Genomic DNA, 13,340 nt, shown 5'->3' on the forward strand with positions numbered 1-13,340 from the left:
TGGGGAAGCTCTTAGGCTTTTAAGGGTAGCTGAAAAGCTAGAAGGTAGCTACCAGGTAACTACCACGATTCCAAATGTAACTTTTAGGATATTAAGGGTAGCTGACAGGCTTTGAAGGTAGCCACCAAGCTTTCAAGGGTTAACACCAGTCTTCAAAGAGTAGCTATCAGGCTTAAAAGGGTAGCTATCAGGCTTTTAAGGGTAGCTGACAGCCTTTCCAGGTAGCTACCAGGTAGCTACCAGGTAGCTACCAGGAATATAAGTAGCTCCTAAGCAGCATAAGATAGCTACCTTGCTACCAGAATCAGCTGCCATGCTACAGGTGACAACTCTAGGTGGTACCATTTATCCACATGCATCTTACCCTCACCCACCTTACAAAAAGGCACACAAAAAAAAACCAGTAATGAAGACAAGGGTTAGAGAGCATAACGGTATGCTACGTACCGTGGGAAAAGCACGATTTGGCAGCAGTGTTTGGAAGCATGGAGGGTACTGTGCTTCGTGACTCCCTTGCATAACCGGGGACATCAATGTGGCCAAGCATCAGCAAAGACCTTGTAGCAGGCGAGATCATTTGCGTGCATCCCATAGCCATGCAAATCTCTTTGCTTGTAGCAAGGTGAGCAAAACAATAAATATGATAAGCATGACCACAAGGAAGTATAAACATGCAAAGACCATCTGCATCATACATGACCAATCCACAAGCAGAATAAATATTGTGCGCATCCCGATAAGCCCAGATCTGCATGTGGTAATTTAGGTGTTGGCAAGGATAGGAACACTTTGTTCCTTCTTGCCTGCATGTCTTTCACAAAATCCACCTAAGCACGCACATGCATCTCTATTTGTTTTGCATTTTCTAGAAACTCTTGACTTTCACAGCCCGCACTAGCAGGAGCAGTACCCATCACAACTCCATCCACAGTTTGGATGGTCAGCGACAATCTGTCCACTTTCATCCTCAGCTCCTGTAACTTCCCAGCAACTGCTGGGTCTGACGCATTTTCAACCTTTTGCAACTCAGATTGTGCATCTTCCAACTGTCTTTTCAAACTACTAACCAGGAGCTGTGCCCCTTCATCTCGATGCATATCCGCTTTGTACTTCTCAACTTTTCTCGTAGCTTCGTTGAGCTCTGACAGGGCATGAGCATATTTCCTTTCAAGCACCTCAATTATTCCGTCCAACACAGCAATTGCCTGTGAGTCCACATACATATTTTGTACTGTCTCCGATTGCTCAAGAGGCTTCACCTGTTCAAACCTAGAGGTATGCGGTGCAGAGGAAGCATGGAAAATAGACCATCGGTGCTTCTTTGCTTGTAGCTTCTTTGCATCCATAGCCGCTATCATGCTCTTAGAAAATAAAGCCCAATCGACTGGCCCTTTTGTACACTCATGCAGAAAACCTCTTGCAAATGCCTTGGTCACCTCCATCCCATAGTTGCTGGGAGGTTCCTGATATATCGAAGTAAAAAGGGTGTAGAACCTGGGCCACAACTCTAGCTTCAAAGTCCTGCATTTTACTTTACTGCTGCCCCTTCGTGGCACCTCATCAAAACATGATAGCCAATCTGCATTTGTAAAATTAGCCTCACCCAATGTTCGCGCATCCACTCCAGAATCTGAAAGACCGTAGACTTCATGTGCTTGGGCTTTGGTCATACAGAAAACTGACTTTCTTTCAAACTGGACATATGGAGGGTACCAATGCGATTTGCCCTGCAACATTCCATAGCACAACTATAATCAGTCCACCCAACACATTTTGCTAACATATTTTCATGTATGACCTGCTTGCTTTGGACATGCACCTTCCATATATATGCATGAGGCAACAAGTATGCTTATGTTAACAATGCTTGTGCGCATGTATAGAAAGTGTGGGAGTATCAAAGGTGTAGAAAATGTATTCTCCAGTGTGTTGTCAGCATGCAATATGCAATGTACTGTTACTAAAACTCAATAAAGCACTATTGCCCACAACTTGAATTTTTCTAGGGATGTTTTGGTATGCAACACACTTATTGCAATACACGACAACTGAGGAGTCATCATTGAAGCAAAAAATTTGTTTTGTAAGGTATTCAATAGGGACATTGTTTCATGGATGACATTGTGAGCACACTCACTCCATTACCCCCTGGAACAGCATGGTAATACCCTAGCATGCATGTGCAACACACCTCTAGAAAAAATCACACAAGCCAGGCACCTGAACAAAAATTGGCTGCACAACAACATGTGTAAAGATGCTCACCTCTGTGCTTGGAGTGGCATCTGAGCCCAGCTGCATGTTGAACTTCTTGCTTGGTGTAGTAGGTGATTTGGCTGAAAGAGGATAATGCCCCTTTCTTATAGCTCCTTTGGCCTTTGCTGCAGCTGAGGAAGGAGAGGAGGAAGCTAGCACCCTGCGAGATTTCCTGGCTCGGGATGGCTCTGGAGAAGATTCAAAGCTTGAGGAAGCAGGAGAAGAAGTGGGAGAGGAAGTTCTGCCTGCAGCATTTCCTCTGTGTGTCCTGCTGTCTGACCTCCCTCTCGGCTGCTTTGTTGTTGCTCTCAAGCTTCTAGCATTTCCACGCTGGCATGCTTCCCCCCCAGACGAGGGCCCCTGCTATACTGCAACCGACGGGCACTCCTCAAATTTCCACGCTGGCAGGCTTCCCCCCCAGACGAGGGCCCCTGATGCTGCTGCAACCGATGGGCACTCCTCATGATGGTTGCGAGACATGCAAAGGTAGTGCCCCCACTCCTTTGAATAAAATAAAAAACTTATTGAAGTCTTTTAAAATTCCCAACACTCCTATGGCTACCAACTGAGCTACCTCCCAGCTCCCAACCCTAAAATCTGGTAGGTAGTGTACCACCTATTCATGCATATACCCATATATGCCATCCTAGATGATGATTTTGGATGCTGGTTGATATGATTTTAGAATTATGGTTGAGAATTGATGAATTGATTTGGATTCTGATTGAAAGATGATGATTTTTGAATTCTGGTTGAAAGCAGGTAAGTTGAATAAGGGTGGTTGCAAGATCAGGGTGCCCAGTTTTGTCCACTCAAGCACCCTGTAAACAGTAAAAAAACAGGCATTTGTTTACATTTAGTGGCTAATCTCTCCTAGTAAATGAAGGAATTTCGTTTCAAGTTCTTTTGTTGGAACATCATATTCAAAGTTGGAAATATAGTTGCATAATTTGATTAAGCATTAGATAGTCAAAAGTCCTCATTTTCTTAGGTACAAAGTCAATGTATACACCCTGTCCCAAATTTGAACTGATTCCATAAAATGCTAATATCTTTTACATATAAACTCATATGAGATTCCCACTTTGTACCTTAGATCTTCACATAATATGGAGCTTAACTTGATTTTTTGAGAAAATTTTAAGATATTTATCTATTTTCTTTAAATATTTCAAGGTCTTTAAAGTGTTATAATATATGCCACTTTTTGTACCCACAATAGCTACCACTTAAAATCCTCAATCTTGTAGATCAAAAGAGTGGGTAGATACTAAGACATTAGTAGAATGTGGTGGTTAGTAAAAATTACAAATCTAATGGTTGGATTTTTAATGATCTCTTTTTCAAAATTCTTCCAGACTATCAGAAGGCCTGCAAATATGAATAATCTAATTAGTAAAATTACATTTTTGATGTGAATCATCTAAAACCTATAGGGACTAGTGTACTTGTAATGGTGCATCTATGGAAAAATAAATTGGATCACTTTAAGTATGGAAAGATCATTTGTTTATCATTTCATCATATTTTTTATTAATTTTGATTAATTAGACTAATTTATATTAATTTAAGTTATATTGGGTTAATTTAAGGGCAAGCGTATTTTCTATTATTTGCTTGATCTCATTTTAAGTACCTTGTCCCCCAAAATTTGCTCTCCAAGCATTGTCCCAATCCAGCATAAACTGGATAAAACTGGACACCCTGATCTTGCAACAACCCATAAAGTCATTGATGAGGATGAATGGAGAGAATCCCAGTGTGATGATGTTAGTAACCTGGAAGATGATTAAGACTTTCAGCAGATCACTATGTGATTAGTGGATCGTGCTGATAGATTGTTTGCAGTTTGTGACCCTTGACCCAGTGGACCTAATTAAGGAATGACAAATTGAGAACCTGTATAACTGAAATTCCCATGGGGAATGCTCAGATGGAAATTACTGGTCTGATGGACCATTATTGTGTTAAAGATATCAATGAACTATTTTCTGAAAATGAGTTCTGTATGTTTCTTCTTATAGAAGGGTTCTTTATCCTAGGATTCTGTGAGGGTTGACCAAACTTTAAGGAACCCCAGAATCAGTTGGATCTAAAGTTGGATTCAAAGTGGTCTTTACACCTGAGCGTTTTGGTTAAATTGGAAAAAGGGACTTAACAAGAATTTTTGTATTGATAGGATCATGGATCGAGGTCGTCGTGGTAGGAATGTTAACCCCCAACATGAGGAAGAGCTCGACCCTAATGTTCGTAAAGCTCTTCATAGATCTAAGCCTGGACCTTTCAAGGGAGAAGGGGAGCACTTGGGAGAAACAGTAGAGAAGTGGATTGAAGCCATGGTCCACGAAAGACATGCTCGTGACTCCCACTTCATCTACAACTTCCCTCACTTTGAGCATAGCCTCTTCGACACTCTTAACCAATAATAGTAGGTCATGCTCACTATAGTAAATACACAGTAGGCAATCCTCGATCCTGCAATAGTGGCCAATGTGTGGTTCTTCAAGTTGATCAATCTCCTTATTGACATTCAAGATGATTATGTCCATGTCTACAACTGTGTTAAGGAATGTGCTTCAACCTCAACAAAGGGCCTTCTGACAATGGCATCATGTACTACTATAATCGGCTATGTTGTTTTCCCTCATATCATGCATACCACTTTTGAAGATATGATTGATACCAACCTATGGAGGTCAAACTATTTCCCTCCTATTTTCTTACCAAACCCTTCATGTTCTCTAGATAAGGAAGAGCCGCCTACAAAGAGTATCTATGATAGTCAGCTCTACGATAATAGATTTTGAGGATGGAATCTCCATAAGTGGAGGTGGGGGGATGATAACCCCATTTTGAGGTTAACGTAGCATCTCCCATTATATAAGAGAGATACCACAATAAGTGTCATAAAATAGCACTACAAACATAGTAATCATGAGAATGGCTAGCAATGACATAAATCTATGTATCTTGTAATCATTTAGTTCATCTTTCATTAAGTTTTGGGTCCCTAAGTGTGAATAAGGGCGAATTGTATGAATAACAACATTCGCATAATGTAAGACACACTACAAGGGATCGGGCTCATACCCGCGCTCCTAGCCGCTAAAAATGACTTGTGAAAAAAAGTAGCGGGCCCGTGTATCAGCGCGTGTATCATCACAGCCACAGACATGCGTGTAAAAGCGCGTGTATAGGACCTCCCAGACGCGTTGTAAAAGCGCGTGTAAAAGCGCGTGTATACACGCATTCTGTTTAGTTCAGATGTACTCAGACGCGTTGATACATGCGTCTATACACGCGTTTCTTTAATTTAGATGCGCTTATACACACGTAATTGGTAGTTTTGACGCGTTTATACACGCATATTTTACAGATTATCCGCGTATATACACGCGATTTTTAGCAGTTCTGACGCGTTTATACACGCGAACAGAGAGCAAAAAAAAAAATCCAGAGAGTGCTATTTGGTGCCTGAATACTGTTCCAGCATTCCAGCACCCAATAACACTCTCTGGATTTTTTTTTTTTGTGCATTAGACCATCCACGAAGAACATATGCACGAGGGAGATTAAGACAAGAACGACATGAATGCATACATTGTCAATACACGATTCAAGACAGACATGAATGTAATACTATCGATTCACGATTCAATATTACTATCAAAATTTCATACATATATACAAGGGAGTCCATATCTCGAAGTAGCCCATGGCTTCAGTTTACAAAAAAATATATACAACCACATCCTCAATATGGAATGTGATACTATAAGTCTGAGTACTACTCAGACCCAGATGATGACTCGGTGGTCCCTCCATGCTCAGATGAGCTCACATCGGTCGGAATGTCCGATGAGTAGTGCTCACGTCCACCCTCTGCAGTGGCGACGGGTGGATCATCAGCAGCTTGTGCCTGTTCAAGTAATATATAGTATATAAGTATATATATATGTAATTCAATAAACCAAAATCATTCGTTTAGAATTTTCAAGTACCTGTCGACCGTATGGTCTCATGGCCATCTCAAACTGCGCGTCCGTAATACGTCCCTCGGCTCTGAAGATGGCCCACGTGTCACGTCTGCTATGCCGGTGAGCATACGCAGTATCGTGGGTTGTGGGCTTCCTCCCCGTAACCCGTCGTGTATCATAATCAACACAATTTGTAAGATTAAAATAATCATAGAATCAATGAATTAAGTAAACAATCAAATAAAGTGGCAAGATACTTACGAACTCTGCCTCCCATGACTCGACGCCGCCAGATCCGAAATGCGAAGATCCAATGGTCTCCATCTGGATCCGTCGTCGTGCCTCCACATGCTGCCTGCTCTTCACGCCACCCTCTGCTCGTTTCTTTGCCTCCTTCCACTCGCGTTTGTGCGCAGTGGCAGGTTTCTCGGCAGGATAGCCACCCGCAGCTACATTTAGCCGGTCATCGTACGCGAGTTTTTTAAGGTGAGATCTTTTATTACTTAAGATCTCCCTTATTCGCGTCCTTCCCCATACATCCGAGAATGTAGCATGTGGGGGATTGGGGTACCGACTATGTACAGCCTCTATCACCTCCCCAACTAATCGGCTATTTTGATCTTTAAATTTAATAAAATAATTTCTATATGAGTTTGATACTACCCCATGCATGTACTCCATTACCTCCCTCCCCCTCGCATCCATCACTATCCCGCCCCTATCCGTCACATCATAGCAGATCACTCTCTCCACCTCTCTTATCTCCTCCTCTTCCGAACTGTCTCCTCTAACTCTTCTCCCTCTATCTCCTCTCTCACCGCGTGCCCTACTACCTCCCCCACCTCCCCCACCAAAGCACCCGCCGCATCCTCCACTCCCACTCTTCCTACTGCTGCGGGTGGAGTCACGACTGGGGGATTATCTACGTGACGGTGGCTGTGAGCCCTGACGTGACGGTGGCTCTAAGGGAGCACGTGATGGTGGCTGTGAGGGTGTGCGTGAGTGTGTCTGGGACGAGGTATGTCTCCTCGATGGACGTGGAAGAGGAGAAGCTGCATGCCGTCTCGTCGGACTCGTAGGAATAGACAGCACTGGAGTGCCCTGGATACTCGCGGTAGGGGTATAGACACCAGGCAGGGAAGGAGGGGGATGGGCATACATATGCTCTGTAAGCTCAACTGGACCAGGATGGCGCCCAAAATGATTCAGCATCTCCATCAGCCAATTGCTGTACGCAAATGGATCGGATGAAGAACCTAGAATATCCATAAAGAACCTGCAAAAATAATCCTCATGTACATCATGGGCTGTCTCTTGACTCACACAAATATCATCATTCAAGTCAGTTGTGTTGCCTGGAAACCATAGAAACAGGAAACGCAGTCTCGTGTATACACCCGTGCAGAAACACGTGTATACACCCGTCAAAAAACGCATGTATACACTCGTCCAAAAACGCGTGTATATCCGCGTGAACAGACTCTGCAGACAGGATACACGCGCTTTTACACGCGTTTCTACACGCGGCCTACGCAAAAAAAAATTTCAAAGGGACCGACCTCCGACAAAGTGTCCTTATAAAAGGTCCACTGTCGCCCCTGTCAGAATCATTCACCCAATCGTGTGCACAGAAGCAAAAGGACAGAGACAAACCTAAAAAGCAAAGAGAAAATAGCATAAACAAATCTGAGGAAGGAGACAAGGCAAAGGACAAACTGACTCACCTCTGAAAAAGTGAGTCTTCTTTCTTGCTCGGTTTCCTCCCGTGTGTGCTCCTTCTCTGCTCCCTCCTTGCACTTAGGTTTCGTTTCTGTTGGAAGAGGCGAAAACGAAAGCAGTGTTGATATGTTAGTTCAAAATCTATATTTGGGGAAGGCGGGCTATTTTTAGTTTAAACAGACCGTCGCGTTTATAAACGCGTGTATGTTTGCGTGTATGATAATTTAGCTGTGTTTATACACGCGTTTTGCAGGAATTACCCGCGTTAATACACGCGATTTTTAGGAAATAGCCGCGTTAATACACACAATTTTTAGGAAATAGCCGCGTCAATACACGCGATTTTTATACTTTCATTAAAAACATATTATGATTTTATGTTTTCTGGTTTGTACATAGGATGTCATCAACCTCTTCAAGCAGTTCTGGGGAAGATGAGACAATGCGTCATCGTAATCGCGATGTGTGGTTGGGACAACGGATCAAATGTATGTGTAATCGGTGTCAAGGATGCATTGTACGAGCACGTCGAATTACCTTGAATCACATCTCCATGTATGGAGAATGGAATCAAACAGGTTTAGAGGTGAGTAGATGTAAATTGATGGTATTCAAATGACTCATGGTATCCAAATTAAATTAATAGAGTTCTAATATATAAACTCTAATTGAAGCAGGATGCAGTACCACACCCTAACAATGTACCCTACGTGCGACGAGAGCACGCAAAGCGTCGACGAGATGATGCTGGAGCTTCGGGATCTATTGTTAGACTTTCGTCGCTTCTTTGTGTATGTTTTGGATGTCAAATGGCAAATGAACGTGGTGGAAAAAGGGCCTGATGCAACGATAAAACGCCATGCAAGTGGCTATGTAACTATTGACTCTACAAAGTTTTGGCAAACAAAGAAAGATAGGCTCGTATTGCCACAACAATGTGAGTAGGTATGCATTTTTTTACTAATGTGTTTCATGTACATATATATCTAAGCTCGCGTACCCCTTGACTTTTGATATGCTAATTAATTACTGTACTATGTGTATTTGAGTAGGTTATCTGTCTACCAATGGTGCATGACATTAAATGGTGGTACGTCATCCCTATTGCACCACGTTCCAAAGTGATGTATAATACATTCACTGATATGGAGCATATGGAGGATGTAACAAGCCGCAATGAAGATGATGTCGAACATGCCAATGAAGATGTTGTGATCGATGATCAAGAAATAAGAGATGATCATGATAATGAGGATGAGCGTGCCATTTCTCATGATCATGAGAATGACCCTACCATTGAGGATGATGGTGATGTTGATGAGGATGATCAGGACATCGATACCATTATCAATGAAGTACAGAATATCGATAGTGGAATAAATTTAATCGTAGCCTTACAAATTGATCAAATGGATATTGATATTGATCGTTTGGCAAGGATGGATCTTATTGAAGATGAGATCGAACCCTAACCAATCCGTCACTGTACGTTCTAAATTGATGACATTTCTATCATCTCATATGCATGATTTATTTTTGAATATATTTCATTGTTGTAAATGCATGTAGTGGGATTGTGTAATGATGTATACTGTAATGTACTATGAGATGGTTTAAAGAAAATAGTTCTTAATTTTGTAAAGGAATTCAGTTTTTCTTCAGTTTTTCTTTACCATGCGTGTATTAATCCGTGTATAGTGGCGTGTATTAATCCGTGTATGGTAGCATATATTAATCCGTGTATGATAGCGTGTATAGATGCGTGTATTACTACGTGTATATAAACGCGTTTATACACGCGTTGATAAATGCAAATATACACGCGAACTTAAATGATAAAATACACGCGCCCGATTCTATTCAAATACAGGCGCGACCATACACGCGCTCATAATTTATCGCGTGTATGAAACACGTGTATGGCAGCATTGTCTTGTAGTGACACAATCCCCCTTTGTTCCAACTGAGTCTATGTTGACAGTATGGATCGATCTCTCCTAATGATAATTGACTACCTAATGAAATACTAATCTTACTCTAATGATAAAATAATTAACATGACTAATCTAAGGTGGATGATACCTAAGTGAACTCATGATGATGAGTATGTGTAATAGACTCAAACACAATTAGGTTACAAGATTAAGACTTGTACTCATAAAGAGGCTTGAGATATGTGTAAGTGATATGATTCATTGCCTGAAATGTCCCCCTTTTATATAAGGAGAGGTACACCCTTGGGCTAGTACATCAATGTGAGATAAATCCCTTTTCTCATGTGGCTTCATGCTAGGATTTGCACTTTCTTGACTTACTCAACTCACTCCCTTCCTCTTCCTCGTGCTCTTTGGAACCACATTTCTCAACACTCCCCTCGGTGCCAAATCTTTGGGCTACTCAAGGTGGTCGGATACGAGGATTTACAACATATTTTTACTTCCCCCCCTTGATGGTGGTGACTTGATCTATCTTTGAGTCCTAGAGGTCATCTCTAAGAGTGAAGTCCTCCCCTGGATAAAGACTTGACCTATCTTTGAGGTCTAGAAGTCTCTTCTAATAGTAGGGTTACAAATTTGAGGTCATCTCTAAGAGTGAAGTCTCCCCCTGGATAAAGACTTGACCTATCTTTGAGGTCTAGAAATAGTAGGGTTACAAATTTTGGCTATTTCTACCTTAGCTACATCATCGGTGCTAGACGGTAGGACATACAATGTTTTAGAGGATATTTTTGGAGCTTTCTTCATGTTGATGTCGATGTAATGGTAGCCTTTTGGTTGCTATGACCTTGACTCCACTTCTAATTCTTCTTGTCGATGACGCCTTCTTCTTCTTGTCAACTCTTTGGTCTTTGCTTGTGCACACCTACGCTTGCATACTCATTTGGTTGCAATGTTTTTACAAGGGTTGCATTCTTTTTTTTCATATACACATGCATTAGCGTGCTCATTTGGCCGCTTTTACAACAAGGGTTACACAATTTTGTATGAACATTGGTGATGATGTTGCGAAAACCCATTTTGGTAAGAAATGCATGAGATGATGTAGAGCTCATTTGCCCATGGAAAATTACAAAGGTTCTAAAGTTTTTGATGGTGATAACCATCATGTGAAGGCCCATGATGAAGTGAATTTTTATCTTAGCTTCGCAAAGAGTGTGAACTCCTCTTAGGAGGACACCTTATATATATAAATTCAACCTTATCTAGTGTGCAATTGGTGACCGAGGATAATTCTCCTTCTCTCGTGATGTTCTTCGATTGCTGGCAACCTTTCGATTGTTCTTCTATCGATTGTGGCTATTCTCCTCTCGTTAGTTCTGCTCTACGGATGATGTGCTCTCGTATTGCATTTTCACCGCTTCTGGCACGCTACCAAAGAACACGTCTATTGCACTTGACGCATTCGTTGCTACAAAGCAACTCACGAAGGGCCACGGTTCCTAGCTTGTGAAGTGGTGCAGCTTCTTCAACCTGCCTATGGTGGCAAGGGGGACGACTTTCAAGCTACCTTTGTGGCCATCTTTTGAGCTGCCTTCATGGCCAGCTTCTTGCACACTGCTTTCTAGTGCGAGCTTCTGATTTCTCCCTCTCTTTGGCTAATGATGACCCGCTTGCTTGCTTTGTCATGCTTCTTTTTGCATGCTTGCGCCTCTCCCATCCCTCTTCTCTTTCCTTGCTTTTGGTTGCCCGTCACTGCTGCTCAAGCGATGCAATCATGCTGCTAATGTGAACCTGTATTGTAGTCACGAGTGACCGGCACCTTTTGTGTTTTTCCTTAGTTAAGGGCCTACGATAGATAGACTCCAAGGAGGCTATATTCTCTTCCTCCATCTCTCTTATGTTTCTCTACACCTATTCACAGCCACCGAGAGCTATTGGCTGCTCTCTTCTCTGCAAGAACCACTAGAAAATGTTCTCCCTCCACAATCTCCCTTGTGCCTCTAGTTCATGCATGCACAAATGCCAAGTTGAATCGACGAGCTAGACTCCATTACTACCTTACAAGTTGCTTTATTGACAAATTGCAGATTAAGCTAGATGATTCCTTTCTCCTCTTGGATATAACTTTCACAATAATTTTGGAGCAACAAAAAAGTAGAGATGGCTAAGTGACGTTAGAACCCTAATCTTAATGAAATGAGAAGAAAGAAGAGACTAATTTAATTGCTAATTGTACCTTAATCACCTCAACCTAATGAAATGCTAATGAGCTGAACCTAAGCTAGGAGAGCTAGACCTAAGCTCTGATACCATGTTAAAAGTATGGATTGAGCTCTCCTAATGATAATCAACTACCTAATGAGATACTAATCCTACTCTAATGACAACATAGTTAACATGACTAATCTAAGATAGATGATACCTAAGTGAACTCATGATGATGAGTACGTGTAATAGACTCAAGAACAATTAGGTTACAATTATAGACTCATAATGATGAGTAAGTATAATAGACTCAAGAACAATTAGGTTACAAGATTAAGACTTGTACTTATAAAAAGGTTTGAGATGTGTGCAAGTGATATGATTCATTGCTTGAAATGGCCCCATTTTATATGAGGAGGTACACCCTTGGGCTTGTATATCAATGTGGGATAAATCACTTTGCTCATATGTGGCTTTATGCTAGGCTTTGCACTTTCTTGACCTACTCAACTCACTCTAGGCTTTGCACTTTCTTGACTTACTCAACTCACTCCCTTCCTCTTCCTGTACTCTTTGGCACCACATTTATCAATAGTCTAGTCTTATCTCCTTTCCATCTTGTGTCTATGGTGTGTGTGAGAGAAAGAGTTGAGAGGAGAGAGGGCTTCATTCTTGATGAATGTTCCTCCTATGCTTGTGTTTATGAGTGTAAAAGTAGAGAGGAGTGAATGGTGACAGCTTGTGTTTATGAGTGTGAAAGTAGAGAGGAGTGAATGGTGACAGCTTGTGTTTATGAGTGTGAGAGTAGAGAGGAGTGAATGTCCTCTCATGAGAGAGGAGAGATCTTCAATCTTGGTGCATGTTCCTCTTATGCTTGTATTTATGAGTGTGAGAGAGTAGAGAGGAGTGAATGTCCTTATGAGAAGACAAGCAACCTCATGGGGTGACAGCGTGAGGAGGAGGAGGCAAAAAAGAGTGTAGCTAGCTACCACTAGCATATCTTGGAGCCTTTAAAGATACGATCTTGAATGCCGGCAAGTTTCCGACACCATGTTAAGCATTGTCCATTGCAATAGGAGAGGGATAGTGTAACCTATAACAACCGCGCCCGTTGATATAGTGCATAATGAGAGTTCAAATGCTTAAGTCAACCAATAAAATCTCCAAATTTAATTCATCTTCTTCTCTCTCAACTTTGTATAGCTATGAAGCATGCCCCACAAGTCTCCTTCACGTAGAAACT

Source organism: Cibotium barometz, chromosome 18 (assembly GCF_041138505.1).
Source record: "Cibotium barometz isolate CiBa-2024 chromosome 18, ASM4113850v1, whole genome shotgun sequence".
In the NCBI taxonomy this organism is placed as follows: Eukaryota; Viridiplantae; Streptophyta; class Polypodiopsida; order Cyatheales; family Cibotiaceae; genus Cibotium; species Cibotium barometz.